The sequence below is a fragment of the Macaca fascicularis genome, chromosome 7 (assembly GCF_037993035.2).
Source record: "Macaca fascicularis isolate 582-1 chromosome 7, T2T-MFA8v1.1".
Classification (NCBI taxonomy): Eukaryota; Metazoa; Chordata; class Mammalia; order Primates; family Cercopithecidae; genus Macaca; species Macaca fascicularis.
In genome coordinates, this window is record NC_088381.1 from 37,575,345 (window position 1) to 37,595,846 (window position 20,502).

The following is a 20,502-nucleotide window of genomic DNA, read 5'->3' on the forward strand; positions in this document are numbered from 1 at the left end:
TCCATCTCAAAAAAAAAAAAAAAAAAAAAAAAACAGGCGGGGGGCTCGCAGGAAGTGCTGATGTCAAGGTAATGTGGCCAGGCATATCTGTTGTTGCTGACCTGAGGTATGGATGCTGTGAGCAGGGGCTTGGTAGGCCAGGAGAGACAAACTTCTGACCTCGCCCCTCATTCTAAAGTGTAATTCCCAGATTTTCAGTAACTTATGTACCAACCTCTAAGCCCCTTTACGGTTTATTCATTCCTAGGTATATTAAAAATAATTCAGGTTTACATAATCTTTCCCTAATTGCAAGAGTTAAGAGGAAATTTAAACTACTGTTTTAGTTGTTAGCCGTATGGGAATGTAGAGATACAGTGTTATGCATCATTGTATCACCACTTTGCATACAGGAAGCACTCAATAAATGTTAATAAGGCCGGGCACGGTGGCTCACTTGAGGGCAGGAGTTCGAGACCAGCCTGGCCAACATGGTGAAACCCCATCTCAACTAAATATACAAAAATTAGCCGGGCCTGGTGGTGTGCACCTGTAATCCCAGCTACTTGGGAGGCTGAGGCAGGAGAATCGCTTGAACCTGGGAGGCGGAGGTTACAGTGAGCCAGGATCATGCCACTGCACTCCATCCTGGGCAACAAAGTGAGACTCCATCCTCCCCCCTCAAAAAAATGTTAATTGGCTGAATAGAAATCCTATAAGTAAAGACAGTACCCCCACCGTATGGGGCACTGCCACCTCTTCACCACGTCTTCTTGGCTCTGAAGGCCTGACACTGCTTTCGTTGCAGACACAGGCCTTGTCCCACACGGGGCTTTTGCTGTTCTGTTTGGTCAAGCCACAGAACTGGGGAGATGGCCTTGGGCCCAGCTTCCCAAGTTTGTCTCTTTCTTAGCCCTTTCCCTGAGATGCAGCTCCTATCTTGCTCCCCCAGCCCCTAGCCTCAGCCACCCTCTACTCTCTGCAGTGCTGCATGGTTAATTCTGAATTTCCTTTGCAGCCTGCCTCTCTATGTCACTCTCCTTGGAGAGTGAGCAGAGCAGAGCCAGATGCCAGGCCTGGATGGAGTCAGGGAAGAGGTCTCAGAGGAGGGAACCTTTAGGGGAGTGTTGAGAGACAGGAGGAGCGAACCAAGTAGAGAAGAGCAGGGTGAGTGATTCAGGCATAGGAAACAGCTTGGGTAAGATCTTGGCCTGTCTGTGACCCCTGCTTCTCAGATGGGCGGCCTTCAGGAATCTCTGGGAGCATTTGCATATCATGTGTATATTAATTTATGTATTTAATGTATGCATAGCATTCCTATCTGGAGTGATGATAGTGATTATGCTCCCTCCTCTCCCAACTGCACAGGGATGCAACAGGAGTGCCTTATCCAATTGAAAAAGCAGTCTCTATCCCCGAGTGAGGGTATTTCCACACTCACTACCAAGGTTCAGGGACACGCTCCCCAGGAAGAGTCTGTGATGAAGCACGTGGTAGAATAAGGCATCCCACTCCATGTGAACTCTGTTTGCTATACTTGTTTTTTTACTAATTTATTACGATAATCTGAAAATGACAGAATTTACACAGTTGGAGTATATTACCTGAGATCCCACCACATAAAGAACAGATCATAATATAAGGCACGAAGAGTGGGAACTCCCAGACCCGGCGTATTCACCAGTGTGCTCCCTGACCTGAAGAACACAGCTGCCAAGTGCCAGGCTGGCCCTGTGAAGCCCACAAATCAGGACACGCCACTGAATGGCACCACCAGCAACATAGCCTTCCCTTAGAGACTTGATCATATCTGATCCCTTCACGTCATCGAACTGCTGATGTTCCTAACTACAAATTGAGGCTCCACAGAAAACATGGCTTCTCTTTATTTTAGATTATCTTATTTTATAAGACTCAAGAATATGTAAAAGATATAGAGAAAAAAGGCAGACAGAAGCCACTGCCCAGTGAGAACCTGCTAGAATATAAAAATGTAACTCAATAAAGGAAATAGTTACCTAGAACCTGGTATACAGTAAATGTATAAAACATTTTATCTTTGATTATCTAAATGTGAAAAGGAATTCAGTGAAGATCACTTGACCTTCCAACTGTACAAAATGAATTTTTGTACATTAGCATGATCAACCAACAGTGCAATAAAATGTAAAATAATATCTTAGAATCAGATTAGCCTGGTTGAAATCTTTGTCCTCCTAAATTGTATATCCTTGGAAACACCCTTGAAAGTTTCTAAAGGCTCAGTCTCTTCATCTTTGAAATGGAGATACCTGCCTGCTGAGGAGATTAGATGGTTCATGGATATAAAATATTTAGAGTGCTGCCTGGCATATGTGTGTGGTCAATATTAACTATTGTTATTAGAAAAGAAAAAGAACATGAAATGACAGTTCTTCCATTTAAAATTCCCAAATCGGGTTTCCTGTGAAAATGGTAAAAAAAAAAAAAATGAGCCGGCACTGCAGAATAGAGAGCACGTTGGGCCTAGCTACTGAAACTGGGAAAACACTGGCAAAGCCAAGTTCTTGTCCTGGTGTTGAACTGCCTTTCCGTCTGGTGTGGGCACGTCAGTTCACCTTGCCGGGGCTCTCTCTTGCTTCAGAATCAAGTGTGAATGGAGTTAGTGCTGGATAATGTATCAAGCCCATTCCAGCCACAACATTCCAGAGTCAACCTCCAGGGCAGCTGTGATGGCAAAAGTCAACACAGTACATTTTATAAACCATAATTAGAGGACAGAGTGATCAGGCCTATTGCCCACATTATGTAATTAGCCCTCTGCCTCCAGGGAGGGAGTGCCTGTGTGCAATTATGCAATCACATTTTGAAGGGAAAGACACCAACTCACATCACATCATCAAGAATAATTATGATTCACTTGTGTCACAGTTTCCATCCACGAAGGTTGTCCAGGTAATTTTAGTCTGTACCTTTGTAGTGCCAAATATTTAAATAGTTCCTTATTTTTGCAATGCCTTGCAATACAAAGGCACATTTACATGACCCACTCTTACTGGCTTTATATTAGACTGGTAAGTTACATCCCATTATACCTGGACCATAACCTGGTACTCCCACACATGCAAACTTCAGGGATCTCAAACTTTCAAACCAAGAAAGTCATCACGGAGCTTGTTAAAAATGCAGACCCTCCTCCCTCTATATTGATTCTGCAGGTCTACTGTGGAGCCCAGGGATGTGCTCTTTTTAACAGCCTCTCTGAATTCCTCTGGTGTCAGTGGTCCACACCATGAAAAAAACCCTAAGATTTACCATGGATAGCTTTGGTGGAGACAATGCAGATGGTTGCAGGACCAGCATTACATGAATTGAGGCTTCTGTGCCTCCCCCAGTCATCAGGAAGCATGAAAAGCTACTGTCCAATCCCCCCATCCCCTTTCCTCGCACAGAAGCAGAACTTTAGAATTTCTAGGCTATAAGCCAACTTGGGAGCAATAAGCGTTCCCCAAGTTCCCCACTCCACCCTGTCCTTTCACACATAATGAAGCTGCTTCATTACCTGCCCTAAGCTACTTAACTCACTCTTGCCCATCTCCCCTCAACAGAGACTAGCAACAATCACTAAGTGTTCCCAGTACATCAAGCAAGGAGAATCTTGAGTCCGAGGCAATTGAGAAAGGAACGTATCTAAGGCTCCAGAATGTATCACAAATTAACAATAGTGTTATCATTTGAAACTCAGTCAAATGTCACTTCTTCCAGGAAGCCTTCCTTAAAGGTAACCCCTCCCCCCAGAATCTGTTTTAGATTTTCCTCCTAGGTAATAACATGACATGCCCACGAAAATCTTCACCACAGGTAGCAAGTATCAAATGTACTATAACTGTTTTATGTACACTATGTGCTCCTTGAAGGTGGGTGCCATATCTGTACCATCTTTACATCTGCAGCTCCCCTCTGTTTCACCTGGTTAACTCTTACTACTCTAAGCTAAATGTCATTTTCCCATGAGAGCCTTCCCTAAAGTAAGTCAATCCTTACTATAAATGCTCATGCCACCCTTTTCTTCTCTTTTGCAACACTTCATGATGCTTCTATTTTCCACATTGACTGGTTGAACCATGTCTCTGCAATCCCACTAGCTCCATGAGGACATCAAAAGGGAGTAAAACAAAAAAAAAGGTATTCAAATAATATCTCTTGAATAAAGAAACAGATTCAGATGACAATAATGCTAGCCTGGGAGAAGCTGGTCAGAGAATATGGGGCAGAGTGGGATACCTGGATATTCTACGTTTAAGGTGCTGTTTGATCTTGGTTGCTTCCTACTTTTGCATTCAAAGAATCCAGTATAAAGCTCATGCTGGTACAAGTTTGACTGCAACACTGGGAGAGAAAGGACCTTTTAGAGCACAAAAATGATCTCTACCAAGACCTTGTTTCCATTGCATAATCCATTTCTTTCATGCAAGACTCTGACCCTACTCCTTTAATCTGACTACGTTTCATATTCTCCAATAACCTCTCCATTCTACCCAAAGCAGGCAGTTTCTCTTTCTACCATGGCCAGTGTTCCCTTCAAGGTTGGTTGCAACTTGGGTGAAATATCTCAGTGGAAAGCCAACAACTGAATCCCATACTCAATGTTCCTCTTCTGGGCTAGGGTTTGGGCCTTTTACTTATGTCTACCTGTCTGAGAAATTTACTAATGTGTCTAGTGATTTTTACGACTGTAAAGACCCAGTTTGCAAGGTATATTGGCACTCATCTACATTCTACATGCAACAGGAGCTTCCCATTTCACCTATCACTCATCAACTTTTAACAAACACGGCCTAATGATTCCATGGTGGTAGACAGGCATTGTGGAACCAGAAATGAACACGACTCTGCCATGTGTTCATTAGCCCTAATAACACTTCAGAAAAGAAACTTGAGAATGTTATATGTGTACTATAAATTTCTTTCACCCGGGAAACTTTTTTTTTAGGACTGAAATGATAAAGATGTGAGTAGTCTACAACTTCTACAACTGTGGGAGGAGAGGGTATTTTCTTTAAGAACACAGAACACCCTTTCAAGAAGTTCTAGCTCTTTTTGGAACCAAGTAGGTAAAAATGTCATTTCTCAAGACCAAAGAGTCCAAATCTTCCTTCTTCCAGATCCACATGCTATGAAAGGAAAGGGTTCATAAGATCAAATAAAAAATAAAAATAAAAAATGAAAAAAAAAAAGATGGATAGCCTAGGCCTTGGTCCACTGAGCACTGTCAGTTTTGGCAGTTGCACTGAAGGTACAATCATGGAAAAGAACGCCTGCAACCCTGATTTCAATGACAAAGGTTAAAGATTTAACCCAAGGCCTCTAGCTCTCCCAAGTTAACCATTATTGACATATTATCTATGTATCTATGCATTAGTCTAAACTTTTTTCTTTTTTTATTCTTTTTTTTTTTTTTTTTTTGGAGATAGAGTCTCACTCTGTCACCCAGACTGGAGTGCAGTGGCGTGATCTCGGCTCACTGTAACCTCTGCCTCCTGGGTTCAAGCAATTCTCCTGCCTCAGCCTCCTGAGTAGCTGGGATTACAGGCCCACGTCACCACGTCCAGCTAATTTTTATATTTTTAGTAGAGACAGGGTTTTACTATGTTGGTCAGGCTGGTCTCCTTACCTTGTGATCCACCCTCCTCAGCCTCCCAAAGTGCTGGATTATAGGTGTGAGCTACTGTGCCAGGCCTAAACTTTTAAACTCTCATTAAATTTTAACTTGCACAATTTGACTTATAACTGTCTCTAATGATGTTGATGACGAGAGTAATGGTAGCCATTTGTTAAATACTTTTATAAATTTCAAGAATTATGGCAGGTGTACGTGCACCTCTCATTTAATGATTTTAAAAACAATTTTAAGATTATTTCTTTCCTTTTCAGATAAGAAAATCAAGAATCAGAATGATTAGGTAAAATGCCCATGACCAGACAAATAAATGGTGGAACAAGGATTTAAACACTGGTGTTCTCATCCAGTACACCGTGGTGTCACCCTCAAAATATATACATATGTACTGCTGCCAGGTTCAAGGAACAAGTCCAAGTTCATGCAGTACCGTTCTATAATGTTCATCCCATCCATTCTCAGCTTCCTAAATGAAAGATATTAAATACATTTGCCCTTCCAAGGTAATATCTGACATTCCTTGGCTACTTTAATTACCCCTCTCAGACCCTTCCTTGGTTTTGTTAGGTTGTTCTTGAGGAGTATTGGTCCAGCTGTAGATGATATTACGAATGACCAGAGGGCCAGAGACATGCTTTTGGTTTTTGATTCCAGCATCCTCCATGATCATCCTCCATGATTATACCCAGCACTAGGTCTCTGAACCAAAGCCATATTTTGGTCAAAATATCTGGAGAAATGTCTGACATAATTTATAAGCCCATTTTCTAGGTTATCACCTGTAATTCTGGCTGCTCACCAACAATTAAAACTTGAGGTGTTTCTTTTTCCATAGGCTTGGTTCATATGGATGCTCTTCAGTCTCTTTTTAACACACTTGGCCCATGATGGCTTTGTATTTCACTGTTAGAAAGATTCAGAAGTTTCACTACACAAAAGGTTATAGAGAAGTGTTAAACTGGATAAGCTCTAACCAATGCTTAATGGTTAGTCCTGTCTATGGAGGACTTTTCCACAGTTAATGGTGTGTTCTGTCTATAGTTCTCCATTCAGAGAAATAACATTGTATATCTAACCACTGTTTCCTCTCTTGAAGATAGCCTCCACCCATGAGAGTGTTTCCTGTGATATTACGGTCATTAACAATTTTAATGGAAGGAAATATCTGGAAAAATTCACTATGTCAATTGTATTTATTTGTCAGAGTCTCATGATAATGTTTCAATTGTTCCATGTTCCTTGACATCCTGGACTCAACTTCAGAGTATTTCATTGCTCTGAGCATCTAAATGTACACAAGCAAAGCAGAGTAGGTGGTTGCACAGTTGTTCTATAAATCTGAGCCATCCATTTAATCAATATAAACTATTCTGGGAAGAACAGGATTTCTTTGCTCACAGCAAGAGTCTCAGCTATTGGAAATAACCACATTCACCCATGTATAAGCTTTGGCTTAGCTCACTTAGCTCAAGACCTGCAACAAGTCACCCAATAAAGTAGCAAAAATTTTCTTGGGCACACAAGCGGTTAAAACCATTTCTCCACTAAGTGAGATGCAGAAACAAGTACGCTTGAAAAAACAAAGAGAAATTAGTCTGATAATGGAAAACCACTGAAAGCAATTTATGAACCATTCCCCTGACAATATATAAACTCTTAATATACCGTACATAATTCAGGGTCGGTCTTCTTTTGATTCCTTCCTTCTAATCATCCACCTTTCTAGCAGTAATACTGACATCTGAATCTTTTTTTCTCACTGTTTCAAAGGGATATACAATAGCAAAAAATGGCTATGCAGTGGATGAAGCTAAAAGCTTGTATCGTTTATTCAATGGTACACCTCTGATAATTTAAAAAGAAGGTTAATCAACCAGCTGTAAAACCAAATATTTGCAGAATCTAAGCACTTATGTAAAAATCTACATTTGTAGCTGTGTGCCCTTAAATAAATAAACTAGTTGATCACCGCAAATTAAAAGAACTTAAATGGTAAAAACTGCCATTTCCTTAAAAACTATGCTAACTAAGAAAACACTTTTGCAAATAAAATTAGGTGGAGGATCTAATAAACAGGGAGCGATGGCATCCCAAAGGAGAAAAAAGCAAAAAGAAATTTCAGAAAAGATAACAAATTAGTTTAGCAAAGTCACAATAAGAGGGCAGACAAAAATAAAGGCATAGGATGCAGCGTCCAGGGAAAGAGGAAGGGGCGAGTGGAAACAGCTGGAATTGTTCAGCTGTGTCAACATTCGGCTGTTTCACAGATTGACTAGCAAAGTGTCATCTGAAACCAATTACATTCCCAAAACCCCACGGACCCAGTTCATAACATTGATTAATCCACATTGTGAAAAAGTCCCCAAGCAAAACTAGAACAGCTGTCAGCCCTTGGAGCTCAAAAAACAGCAATTGCTTGAGGAAAAAAAAAAAGAAAAGAAAAGAAAAGAAAAAATCTCCTCTTGAAATTTTAGGGATTTTCAGTAGGTATATCTACTGAAACCGAAGATAGATTTAAAACTAACTCCTCCACCTCCTGTCTGTTTGAGCACAACTGGCTATAATTAGAAAAGCAGGGGTCATGTTAGAATAAACCCAAAGTCCATTCCCAAAGTCAGAACAGAACTGCCTCACAGTCTCTAATACCTTGTATCTTTTTGCTCCTTTCTGGAGATAACACCATCGTTTGACGTTTTTAAAAGTATGATTATTTTTTTCTTCTCATTTTAAATGCATTAATCTACTCCCTTTGAGCCCATAAAAATGTAGTTATATGTTATACATTTTCTATTAAAAGCTGTTTTCATACCGTTTGTTCTATTTCACAGAGGTAGAAGAATACATAATGTCCTCAATTTGCAAGCATCCAACTTGTGCATGAGTCAAATACAAAAATGGCCACCACACCCCTCTGATGTGCAAAACTACTGGTATAGGAGCCTGTAAAGGTGTTCACACACCCGTATGCCCCCACGGGATCCTATATACCCCGTACCTTCTAGCAAAGCCACTCATCCAAAGATGACACGCTCATGGCAAACGCCTTGGCCTTGCCTCTGAAGCTACTGCAGCTAGAAATCCAGCCACCAGGTATGGTAGAGGAGATCCCAACACCATATAAGCAGCCACGAACATCTCCTTAAGAAGTCTGCATTTCTGTAGACCCTGGCCTAAAATCACCAATGTGAGGATGCAGAAGTTGTAGGCATCTGATCCTTTGGATGGATTTTTCCCACAGAAATAAAATACATGCTTATTCATTTGCTCATTCATTCAGCAAACATTTATTGAATGTCTTTTCTATCTCAAACACTGGGTTGTACCCAAAAAAGCAATGTTAGTTTACAAAATGTTTGCACATGCTGAATTTTGTAGATGGGTAAACTGAAGCTCCAAAAGGTTTAGTGACCTGCCCAGGGCCATCTAACTAGTAGGTGTTGGAGTTTGTACTCAAACTGAAGGCTATCTGATACCTTTCATACTCTTTCCAAAAACCATATTACTATATTATGCTTGACACAGGTTTTCATAAGCTAGCAGGGGAGCCCAAAAGCATGCAAAATATAGTTTCTACCCGGAAATGCATTCCAAGTTACAAAAAACTGGGTATAAATTGGACTTTAAGAACATAAGCGGTTTACATATTCAGATTACACTCTACTTTTGCTCTCTCCTCTGTAAATACCCCATTAGTAATCTAATGGACTCCTCTGCTGACAAGCCATAGTGTAATTGCAAGTTTTATGAATTGAAGTATGTCTTTGATACAATGATCCTTTTTCTTCTGCATGCTTATGCATATGTAGCACTAACCAATATTACCAATATGAGGTTGCTTCCAAGTCAAAGCATTCAGAGAAACACAAACCTTGATTTCACTGGTACCTCCTTGGATTTGAAAGAGGGGAGGGGAGGGGAGGGGAGAGGGGAGGGGAGAAGGGAGGGGAGGGGAGGGGAGGGGAGGGGAGGGGAGGGGAGAGGAGAGGAGGGGAGGGGAGGGGTGAGGGGAGGGGTGAGGGGAGGGGTGAGGGGAGGGGAGGAGAGAGGAGGGGAGGGGAGGAGAGAGGAGGGGAGGGGAGGGGAGAGGAGGGGAGGGGAGAGGAGGGGAGGGGAGGGGAGGGGAGGGGAGGGGAGAGGGAAGAGGTCAGGGGAGGATGAGAGGAGAGGAGACAACTCACAATTCACTGTGCCATACAAAGGAATAGGCTTATTCTTTGAATTTCAAAAGTGAGATTAAGGTTACCAAAAGCAACAAATTATTTTAGATGTAAAGACAAAGTGTTACTAAATATTGTTCTCCAAATAGTAATAACTTTTCTGGAGCTTTGCAGCGGGTACCCTCCCTACTGAGTTTTGAAGGATGTGTTGGGTGGGACAGGGTATAGTAAATGAGTAGAGATGGGGTAGAGGGAGGATACTCAAAGACAGGGCAATAAGAAACAATCACTAAAGTCTCTAGACAGATCCTCTGATTCTTTCTTTTTACTATTTTTTCACCCTGGAGGATATTTATAATTATTGTTTTTTAAATGCTCATGATGTCACAGATAAAGAACACCAATTGCTCCCAACAGAACTCTAACTACAGTATGTGTTTACAACAGCAAATTACTGTTTATACATGGACAGGATTGTGAATGAGGCAAAGAACATTACAAATTATATGTTCCTAAAGGAAAGCCAAAACATTTCCTCTTTTTTCTTTTTATGAGAATACATCATTACCTGTATATGCCCCCTCCTCTCAGTTGTCTCAATGGACATTGGCATCGATAAGCTCACAAGAAGTACATGATAAGCCTACAAGGAGTCCAACAGTGAGTTTATATTTTTATGTTATGATTTTAGAACATGGGATGATACCCAGAGTGACGGAGGTAAAACTATTCACATTTCCATATCCCAAACTACTTCAAGAATCACTAGAGTGCAGAAGTTGTAACTCTAAATGCTGAACAGAGAAATCATCTGTCCCAAGAACTACACACATATGACTTTCAAATAAATCTATCTCAAAAGGCCTACTATTTAACAACAACAAAAACAACAAAAACAAAAAAAAACTTTAAAAGAACCCAAATGAAGTTTTGTGTAAGTTGGTGTCTTTTTTTCTATACACTTGGAATGACAAAAAGTTACTGTAAGTTACAATTTTTATTTTATTATAAGCCATTCTTATTTTATAAAACATAGCCCTACTCCCAGAAAAAAAATATTTTTGTGAACTAATGGGGGTCAATACATATACCTGAGGCTATCATATGACCCTAAGAAGAACCGAAGGAATGCAGTGTTAGGCCTTCCTCATTGGTTAAAATATTGTTTTAAGGATTAAATGAGTAAAGTCCATGTAAGGTGCTCAGAACAGGGCACGGCCCATAATAAAAGTGTTGGAAGAATGTTAGGTGTTCAAAATCAGTGTCTGCATTCCACTGGAGTTCCAGGAAAAGTGATTTCCAGGAATTGATGTTTGGGTAGACCTAAGGTAGTTTTGCAGCAAAAGAAGACTTTGAAAACGGGGAGTTTCCTATCCACTTCTCACCACCATCAAATGCATCTTTTCCTAATTCTCTGTAGAAAAGAAGCTGAGAAAGAGCAGACAGTGCATGCCTGCTCTCACGTACAGCTGGCCAAGGGCCGGGCATGGTCTCTCTTCTCTTGCTTCTGTGCTGTAAATGGCTCCTCTGAGCAGTTCCTTGAGATTCATAAGTCAAAGGCTTTTGTTAGATTGTGAGGCACGGTGGAGGGCAGGGCGCAGGTATACCGTTTGTCACAACAAGCTTCCTTACCGCTCCTATTTTATTTAAAACCCCGCTCCTGTTTTATTTAAAACCAAGACACTCAATCCACCATGTGGGATCCTTAGTAGCACACATCTCAAAACCTTGCATTAATTCAGGGTCGGAATGGGCAGTGAAGCTTATCTGGGTACATTTCCTCACAGCCCTGTCATCGGGGTTCAAATTCTCAAACGGCATGAACTGCCTAGCAATAGTACCACTGTTTATACCGAGGGCTGTGACTTGCCTCCACCTAAGGGAGTTTCAATGATATGGGCTTGGGGAATACAGGGAAATGGACTTGTGCAGAGTTGGGAAAACCTCAGAATTCAAATTTGCATCTCAATTAATCAGGTATCTGACTTAACGTAAGGTAACCATTAAATAGGAATGCATATCTTGTCTTCTCAAGCTACTTCCTACATCAATGCAATTATGCTTCGCCCATCTTCAGATGAGAGACAGGCAATCTGTTAGATCTACTTTAAAAGAAAAAAACAAGGCCGGGTGTGGTGGCTGATGCCTGTAATCCCAGCACTTTGGGGAGCTGAGGCGGCCGGATCACGAGGTCAGGAGTTTGAGACCAGCCTGACCAACGTGGTGAAACTTCTTCTCCACTAAAAATACAAAAATTAGCCGGGCATGCTGGCACACGCCTGTTATCCCAGCGACTCAGGAGGCTGAGGCAGGAGAATCGCTTGAACCCGGGAGGCGGAGGTTGCAGTGAGCCGAGATCGTGCCACTGCACTCCAGCCTGGGCAACAGAGTGAGACTCTGTCTCAAAAAAAAAAAAAAAAAAAGGAGAAAAGAAAAAAGAAAAAAACACGTTGGGGTTTTCTGGAGTTACTCAATTTCTCCACAATGTTTTGGCACCCTGAAAGTCAAGCACTGCTAAATCAATCACTATATTTCAAAAGGCATGCCCTGGCTTCAGATACATTAATTTTCTGGAATAACAAGCAGTCCATTCTAATAGACATAAGATACTATTTCCTTCATCTTACCACTCACAACTGAGCTTAACCATAAAATGTGGGGTGGCTCAGGACCATTGGTGGGCTTCAACGGTTTTCTACTCAAGAACAATATCAACTACAGAATGGGGCCTAGATACAAATCCATACGGTGTGTTTGCTACTATCATGAGGAGAAGAAAAGCTTCTCCAGGCCTCCCACCATCATGCCAATAAACTTCGATCTCACTTCCCCTTGTGAACTCTTGAGAGGATAAGCCTGTGCCTATATATGAAGTCTTAGCTGTGGTGCTGGATATATTGATGCTACCCTTTGCAAGCCTAAAAGAACAAGAGCAAAGAAAACTAAGACTGGTGCCCATTAGAAAAGCCATTTGAGAACCCATAAGATATCATAAAGGAGTTATATCATTAAAAAACATACAGCAAGCACCTACTCTGTCCCAGACCCTGCCCTGCAGTAGCCAACAATCCACTCAGTGATACACAGACATAGATACTGGATATGGCAATTATTCTGTTATTTCAGAAAGAAACCATTTCTTCTTAACTAAGCTACAGGCAGTATATCTACAAATGGGTTTAGAGTTGGCTTGAAATTGGTCCTGACTTTGAAATGCTGGTAAGGGAATAAGTCATGTCTGTCAACGCTTATCCCTCCTTCTTACAGGAATAATTTTTTAAAAAAATCATTTTTCTACTGGACTATTCCAAGGGAAAGTAACATGAGGGTGGTAGACTCCTGGGAATATTTCTCAATGTTCTAGCTCCTCTCTTTTCCCTCAGGTGAGGTACAGGCCAAGCTGTGGGCTGCAAGTAACTCACAGGTAAGCCATGGGATGTTTTAAAGTTTCCATGGAGAAGCCAGATGTGGTGGCTCGTGCCTATAATCCCAGCACTTTGGGAGCCTGAGACAGGAGTATCACTTGGGGTCATGAGTTCGAGTCCAGCCTGGTCAACAAGATGAAATCCCATCTCTACTAAAAATACAAAAATTAGCCAGGTGTGGTGGTGCACGCCTGTAATACCAGCTACTTGGGAGGCTGGGGCATGAGAATCACCTGAACTCGGGAGGCGGAGCTTGCAGTGAGCCAGGATCGTGGCACTGCACTCTAGCCTGGGCGACAGAGGGAGACTCTGTCTCAAAAAAGAAAGAAAAAAAAAAAGTTTCCATAGAGAAACAGTGGCACATTCAGATTCAGCGTGGACTACTACTATTATTTGAAACTAACTACTAACAAATGGAGCTAGTAGGCATTTCTGTTGTTACAGGGGCACTGTGAGAAAGTTCCCAGACACAAAAGCACCATGAATTGAGAAAGTCTGGGAGCTTTAGGAATCCAGAGGGGAGGAGGCTCTCTCCATCAGACTTCAATGTCCTCAAGCAAAGGGCAAAAGGGCATCCCTGCTCTCCAAGGTCACCTTGAAGGAAGCTGCCATGACTTAGCCTTGTGTTCGACCATGCCTTCCTAGGGAAGCCCTGTAGTGGGTGTGCATCTGTGGAGATGCACCAGCTTAATTAACCAGTAAATAACTTTGCTTCCCCCATTAGGCTACGCTTCTCGTTGGCAGGGCACCTTCAGTCAGGAATCTGTTTGAGTGGAGAAGTAAGGGTTTGGGTTGAGCAAAATCCCATCCCAACCCCTATCTCAACTGAGCAGAAAGTCCTATGAAAGAGACAGGGCAGATATAATTATCCCAGTTTTTGAGATGAGAAAACTCAGGTCCATCTGAGTTTAATGAGGTTAATGGATTTTCCCAGAGTCTCAAAGCTACTAGAGCAGAGCTGTGCCTTGACCTGTCTTCCCTGTCCAAACCTCCTCTCGTTATACCACAGCTGCTTAGATTTTGAGCAAGAATTAGTGCCCTTCCCTGCTTCAACACACATACGCAGTGGAGAAGCAAGGAGTCATTCCCCTCAAGGCAAGAATCGTCTTATATCACACCCTCCCCATACAGGCTTGTGGAATTACTCGGCTCCTGGAGCTGCCAGGCAGCCCTAAAGCATCCAAAGGAGAGAAGCTGCCACAATGTTACCCTGCTGAGGCAGCTGGGAGGCTGTCTCAAAGCTGGAGGCTGTCTCAAAGCCAGACTTCACTTCCTGAAAGCCTAGTCCCCGCCCTCTAGCCCCGTTCCTACCCTACGTCATCTCTCTCCTCTTTGCAGAAAAAGGTCTGTGGAGGGGCTCAAGGACCTGCAGGGATGCAGACCCGTGATTCTCTGACATGAGCATGCATCAGACGTGCCAGGGAAGGCGTGTTAAAGCAGAGGTCGCAGGGCCTGACCCCCAGAGTAGGCCAAGCATAGCATCAAAGAATATGCATTTCTAACACATTCCCAGGTAATGCTGATGCTGCTGGTTCAGGGACCATACTCGACGATCCACCAACATACAGGGACTTGTCTCTTCCCAGGATCTCACTTATTGCTCCACACATAGCAGAGATACTTACTGAGCAAACATTAAGGAGGGCATCCCTTGATCATCTCAAAAGAACATTTCAACAGCTCTCTCATCAGCTCTGTTTTGGAAGCAGTGGTAACAGTTAGAGTCCCTGCCTTCCAGGAACATACAAGCTAAAGATAGACTTAATTCATGTAGACATGCATAGAAAGACAAGAGTACCATACTCAGATTATAATAAATCCCACTGAATAAAACAAAAGGCTTACAATAGAAACTGCAAAGTTCCTTGGGAAGTCTCCAAAGTTTGCACTTTTTAATTTTCAGCGATACCATCATGCCGTGGATCACTGTGCAGATGTTACAACTGTATTTAATCACAATTCTAAAGCCAGACTGGGTTGCTCCAACCTAATGGCATGGGAGTCCTTGAACTGCCATCGACTGGCTGTGACAGCAGGCTTGGCTGCAGCAGGCAGTTACAGAAATGGGTTTAAACGTGGGTGACTCTTGGTATCAAAGATCTGTGAACTGTTCAGCTAAGCAGAGGAATCATCAGAATAATGATCATTTTTCACTCTACCCCCTCCCTTGCTTGTTCAAGGAAAAAAAAAAAAAGAAGCCCTTAATTGCTTCTTGAACTACACACAAGTGGGCCGTTGACTGTGACTGTAATTCAGCATGGAGAAGCAAGGGAAACACTAAAACAGATTTTGTTGCAGTAATGCCTTAAACGGAGAAAACACTGCAGTGGGATCAGCAGGCACAGGACACTGTTAAGTAGAATGATACCTCCTTAAAGCACGGCTTGAGATATTGTCAGTCGTTGAAGTAATATTTAATTGTAGATGATACCAGGTGTGATCAAGGCGGGATATATTAATACGGGGGGTATGGTGGGGGCAAGGAAAGGGTAGTGAGGGGAGAAAAATAAGGAGAGAGAACAAACAGAAATGATTTTAGAAGGACAGCACGTTACGAGTGCCCTACCAGATTCAGGCTCCTAATGAAGAAGACACGTTTAGGGGAACTAAAGAATTGTGAATTCAGTCATTTGCCATTTATCTTGAAAGATAACCCTGATAAACGATCACATCTTGAGAAACTTGAACCACTTCCTTCATTCTGGACTATGGGTTTCATGTTATGAACATGAAAGGCAGAAACTGTTTTGTCCATACTGCCTTTGATTCAAAGCCATGACCCTCTGTCTAGGTGGCACTGGCGGCAGGGAACATGCCTGCAACTGAGAAGCCTAGTGCCAACTACAAGCCGTTTGTAAACACTTCCCTCCATGTTTACCTAAGAAAGATGCAGGCTTTCCAAGGAAAGACTCCTTTTGAAAAATGTGCCTTTTTATTTCTCTGTGTTGTTAGCTCCCTAAAATAAAAACTAATTCTCACACTTCTTTATAAGTCTCCCATCCCACTCCATCCAGAAGCATCTCTTCTTCCCTTAGATGTTTTTTCCACTCCCTTACAAAGGTAGTGCTTCCATTTCTGTAACCTCACATGCAGGCCAGTCCTCTTGCCTGAATATTCTACTTCTGCACCAGGAGAGAGGAAGGTGAAGGCCCACCACTTTTGTCTTCAGTTCTCCACATAGTGGCTATGTCACATCCTCAGTTACACTGAACTGTAACCTTGTTTGCAAAACAAACCTCAGGGAAGAGAGCAAGCACTCTCATCCTGGAAAAAGCCTGATACCCACTTCTTTTTTTTTTTTTTTTTTTTTTTTTTTTTTTTTTTTTTTTTTTTTTTTTTTTTTGAGACGGAGTCTCACGCTGTTGCCCAGGCTGGAGTGCAGTGGCGCGATCTCGGCTCACTGCAAGCTCCGCCTCCCGGGTTCCCGCCATTCTCCTGCCTCAGCCTCCTGAGTAGCTGGGACTACAGGCGCCCGCCACCGCGCCCGGCTAATTTTTTGTATTTTTAGTAGAGACGGGGTTTCACTGTGGTCTCGATCTCCTGACCTTGTGATCCGCCCGCCTCGGCCTCCCAAAGTGCTGGGATTACAGGCTTGAGCCACCGCGCCCGGCCTAGCAGTTTCTGTGTACTTTAAGTCATCATCCTTCATACTTCTTCCCCTTAAATTCTATTTGAAACTAAATAATATCAACAATACTTTAAGTAAGATTATGCTGGTATTACCGATGAAATTATATGCTGGTCTGCTTGGCCTGTTCTCATGCGTAAGCCTTTGATAACTTGTTCCTAGGTTATCCAATTCCACTTACCCGAGTGCCCACTTTATCCCAGGAAACGAGAGCTGAACATTGTGTCCTGGTTTCGTCTTTCCAGTGAGCCAGGCCTTCTGAGGCATTAGCAGCTCAGCAAGACCATGGAGGTGACAGACGCACAGGCACACTCCAGATGCAGGGGCTCTGCCCTCTGTCAAGAGCCACACAGAAGACAGGACAAGACTCTTGTCCCAGGGGAACTGTTTTTCCTTTTGCCCCGCACCCCAGATGCCTTCGTGGCAGCCCCTGCCCTGAAAGCTCCATGAGCGTCATGCAGAGAAGCCTGCCTTTTTCCGATTGTTCTGCCTGACAGGGACTATCTGCTGGTGTGTGCAGTTGCAGAAATGTCATAAGCTCAGGACTCAGGAGACTGTGACGTCGATTCCAACAGGACCCATAGCGTCCCCTTGAACGATTCTCATCTCTGTGGGAAGCCTAAGGGGTGGTTTTAAGTAGGGGCTGACAGGGGAGTGAGGTCTGGGCTGCTTGTTTATAGCTCTTCAAGCACCGGCCATTTCCTGGAGTTTCATGGGAGTCAAGACCTACTTTTGGCCTCAGATACAGTCAAGGATCATCTTGATGCAAAAAACAAATTCACCTTTGAACCTCTTGCTCCAAACCATCTTCCACTTTGGTTTTCCACTATGCCGTTGTATTGAGGACAAAGACTCTCCACGAATCCTTACTTTCAAAAAAATGCCACTGAGATAGTGGCTCTGAATGGATCCCCCTTGGATACCCCCACACGTCTGAACACCCTCATGTCCCAACACCACATCTGCTGAAGTTGACCGGACCTGAAATGCTGGCGGCTCAGTGTTTTTGGAAACCGCGGAGAGTTCTCCTACCACAATTCTCTTGTTGTCGTCAAAAGCAATTACATGTTTCAGATGATGAAAAGCACTGTCATGAAAAGCTGGCACAGCAGCCAAGGAGACAGATGTATTAAACCACACGGCTTCTCAGAACTCCCACTTATGTTGGAGCTCAGCACGGAGATGAGCATTGTGATATCCCCTCCTCTAACATCCTCCCATTTGGATTTAATGCATGACGCTCATTTTTGATGAGGTGCTAAATTCTTTCGGTGGACAAACACAAAGTTGCAGAAGTCAGTCATCATACAAGTCCACGTTCTCAAACGAAAACAGTAATGTCATAAATGCAAAGATGCTACCATAAAAAAGTACAGTAGGTGGACTTTTGTGAGTCAACATTATAAAATTTAGCATTTCTAACTGGTAGCATGAGGAGTACCAGTCTGCAGGATGTTAATGCACTGATAGGCTATAGACAATATATTCCACACTCACGGAAGTGGGGAAACTATAGGTCAGACAAAGCTACAAGTATTTCTTTCTTTTTTTTTCTTTCTGAGATGGAGTCTCCCTCTGTCGCCCAGGCTGGAGTGCAATGGCACGATCTCAGCTCACTGCAACCTCCGCCTCCAGGGTTCAAGTGATTCTCCTGCCTCAGCCTCCTGAGTCACTGGGATTACAGACGCATACCACCACACCTGGCTAATTTTTCATATTTTTAGTAGAAATGGGGTTTCACTGTGTTGGCCACAATGGTCTCGAACTCCTGACCTCGTGATCTGCCCACCTCAGCCTCCCAAAGTGCTGGGATTACAGGCGTGAGACACGGCGCTTGGTCCAAGTACTTCTTAACTGCAGGACTTCTCAGAGACTTTTAATATGATAATGAGTGCTGTGCAGTGAGACGACTCAAATCAATATATAGTCAACACATTAGATTTGACCACAAAACCCATTTCCCTGAACAACACTTTTTATCACCTCCTAGAGCTGGGGTCAGAAAACTACTGCCCATGCGGTCTGATGTGGCCACTGCTTGCTTTCGTAAATTTTCACTGCCCACAGCCAAGTTCATTTGTGTACATGCAATCCATGACTGCTTTCACACTGCAGCCGCAGCAGTGAGTCATGAGACACGCGCCCGTGGCTCACAAAGTCTAAAATATTTACTCTTTGGCCCTTTACAGAAAACACGTACAAACTTTGTCCTCTGAAATATAGTTTGGGAACCTACTTCATTCATGATATCAATAATTCTAACAAATTTCAAACACTTTTTTTTTTTTTTTTTGAGACGGAGTCTCGCTCTGTCACCCAGGCTGGAGTGCAGTGGCACGATCTTGGCTCACTGCAAGCTCCGCCTCCAGTGAGGCGGTTCACGCCATTCTCCTGCCTCAGCCTCCTGAGTAGCTGGGACCACAGGCGCCCGCCACCACACCCGGCTAATTTTTTGTATTTTTAATAGAGACGGGGTTACACTGTGTTAGCCAGGATGGTCTCGATCTCCTGACCTCGTGATCCGCCCACCTCGGCCTCCCAAAGTGCTGGGATTACAGGCCACCACCACGCCCGGCCTCGAACAATTTTTAAAGTCAACATTGAGAAGCTTTCCATGGTTAGAATTTAATAATTACAGTCAGTAACTCTCTTAAAGCATCGTGTCCATAAAGTAGAAAGACACTGTGTGATTATATATGGTCTCTGTCTTCAGGGAGCTCCCAAGCTAGTTTGTGAAAAAGAGAACTCAAGGCACAAACAACTTGGGGGGGGGGGCGGGCAAGAGATGTTCTAACCACTGAGAGGAGGCAATATGGCACAGTAGAAAGAATGCAAGCAGGTGGAAGAGTAACACAAACACAGGGCGCAGAGTCACAAGAGTCAGGGGTTAGTCTTGGCTGTGATACCTTTTCCTGCGTTTTACTGAGCACTTATTATGTGTCAGGCACTGTCCCAGTTGCTTTCCATGAAGGATTGCTCTTTAATTCTTATCATAATGAATAGGTGCTATTATTATCCCAGTTTATGGGTGAGGAAACCAAGTCTTAGGCTGACTACCCTATTAAAATAAAGCACATACCTAGTAGGTGGCGAACAAGAGCCAAAACAAGTCTGTTGGTCAGCACCACGTTATAGTGGCTGCTTCTTAGGGGCAGCATGTATCCTCTGCATTTCCCCAGAAGTAGTGACAGAAGTAGTGGAGAGGGTAGTGCTCTCTAGGCTCTGACACACAGCCCATGTTTGCTGACTGAACAACCGCACAACGTAATGCTATGGCACCTCAGGTGGCAGGGAGGGTATCGTGGGCTGGACTGATCTTCAGAAGGTTGCATCTGAGCAGGGTGTGGAAGGATGGCAGAAGGAAGAGGGGAGTGAGGCACTCAGGGTAGACAGAAGGTGATACTGCCACATCCTCCACTTGGAAGGAATGTGAAAGGTTTTGACAAATCTGTACAGTTTGGAATGGGAACAGCAGAAAGTAAGGGCTGACTACCTACCTTCCACTACCCCTATCCCCACTCCCCCTAGGGGGTAAGGCAGACATAAGCATGCTTTGTGGGGCACACTGATCCACAAACTTGAAAGCCTGAGCTCCACTCAGCAGCGGCCTGGGCAGGATGAACGGTGGTGTGCAGGTGTTTGCGGCAAGCGTAG

At 43.2% G+C, this 20,502-nt stretch overlaps 1 protein-coding gene across 1 annotated transcript in view; it reads right to left on the minus strand.

Moving 5' to 3' along the window:
- RORA (RAR related orphan receptor A) overlaps positions 1-20,502 on the minus strand; it is a 771,401-nt gene that overhangs the window by 571,102 nt on the left and 179,797 nt on the right. The window lies entirely within an intron of this gene.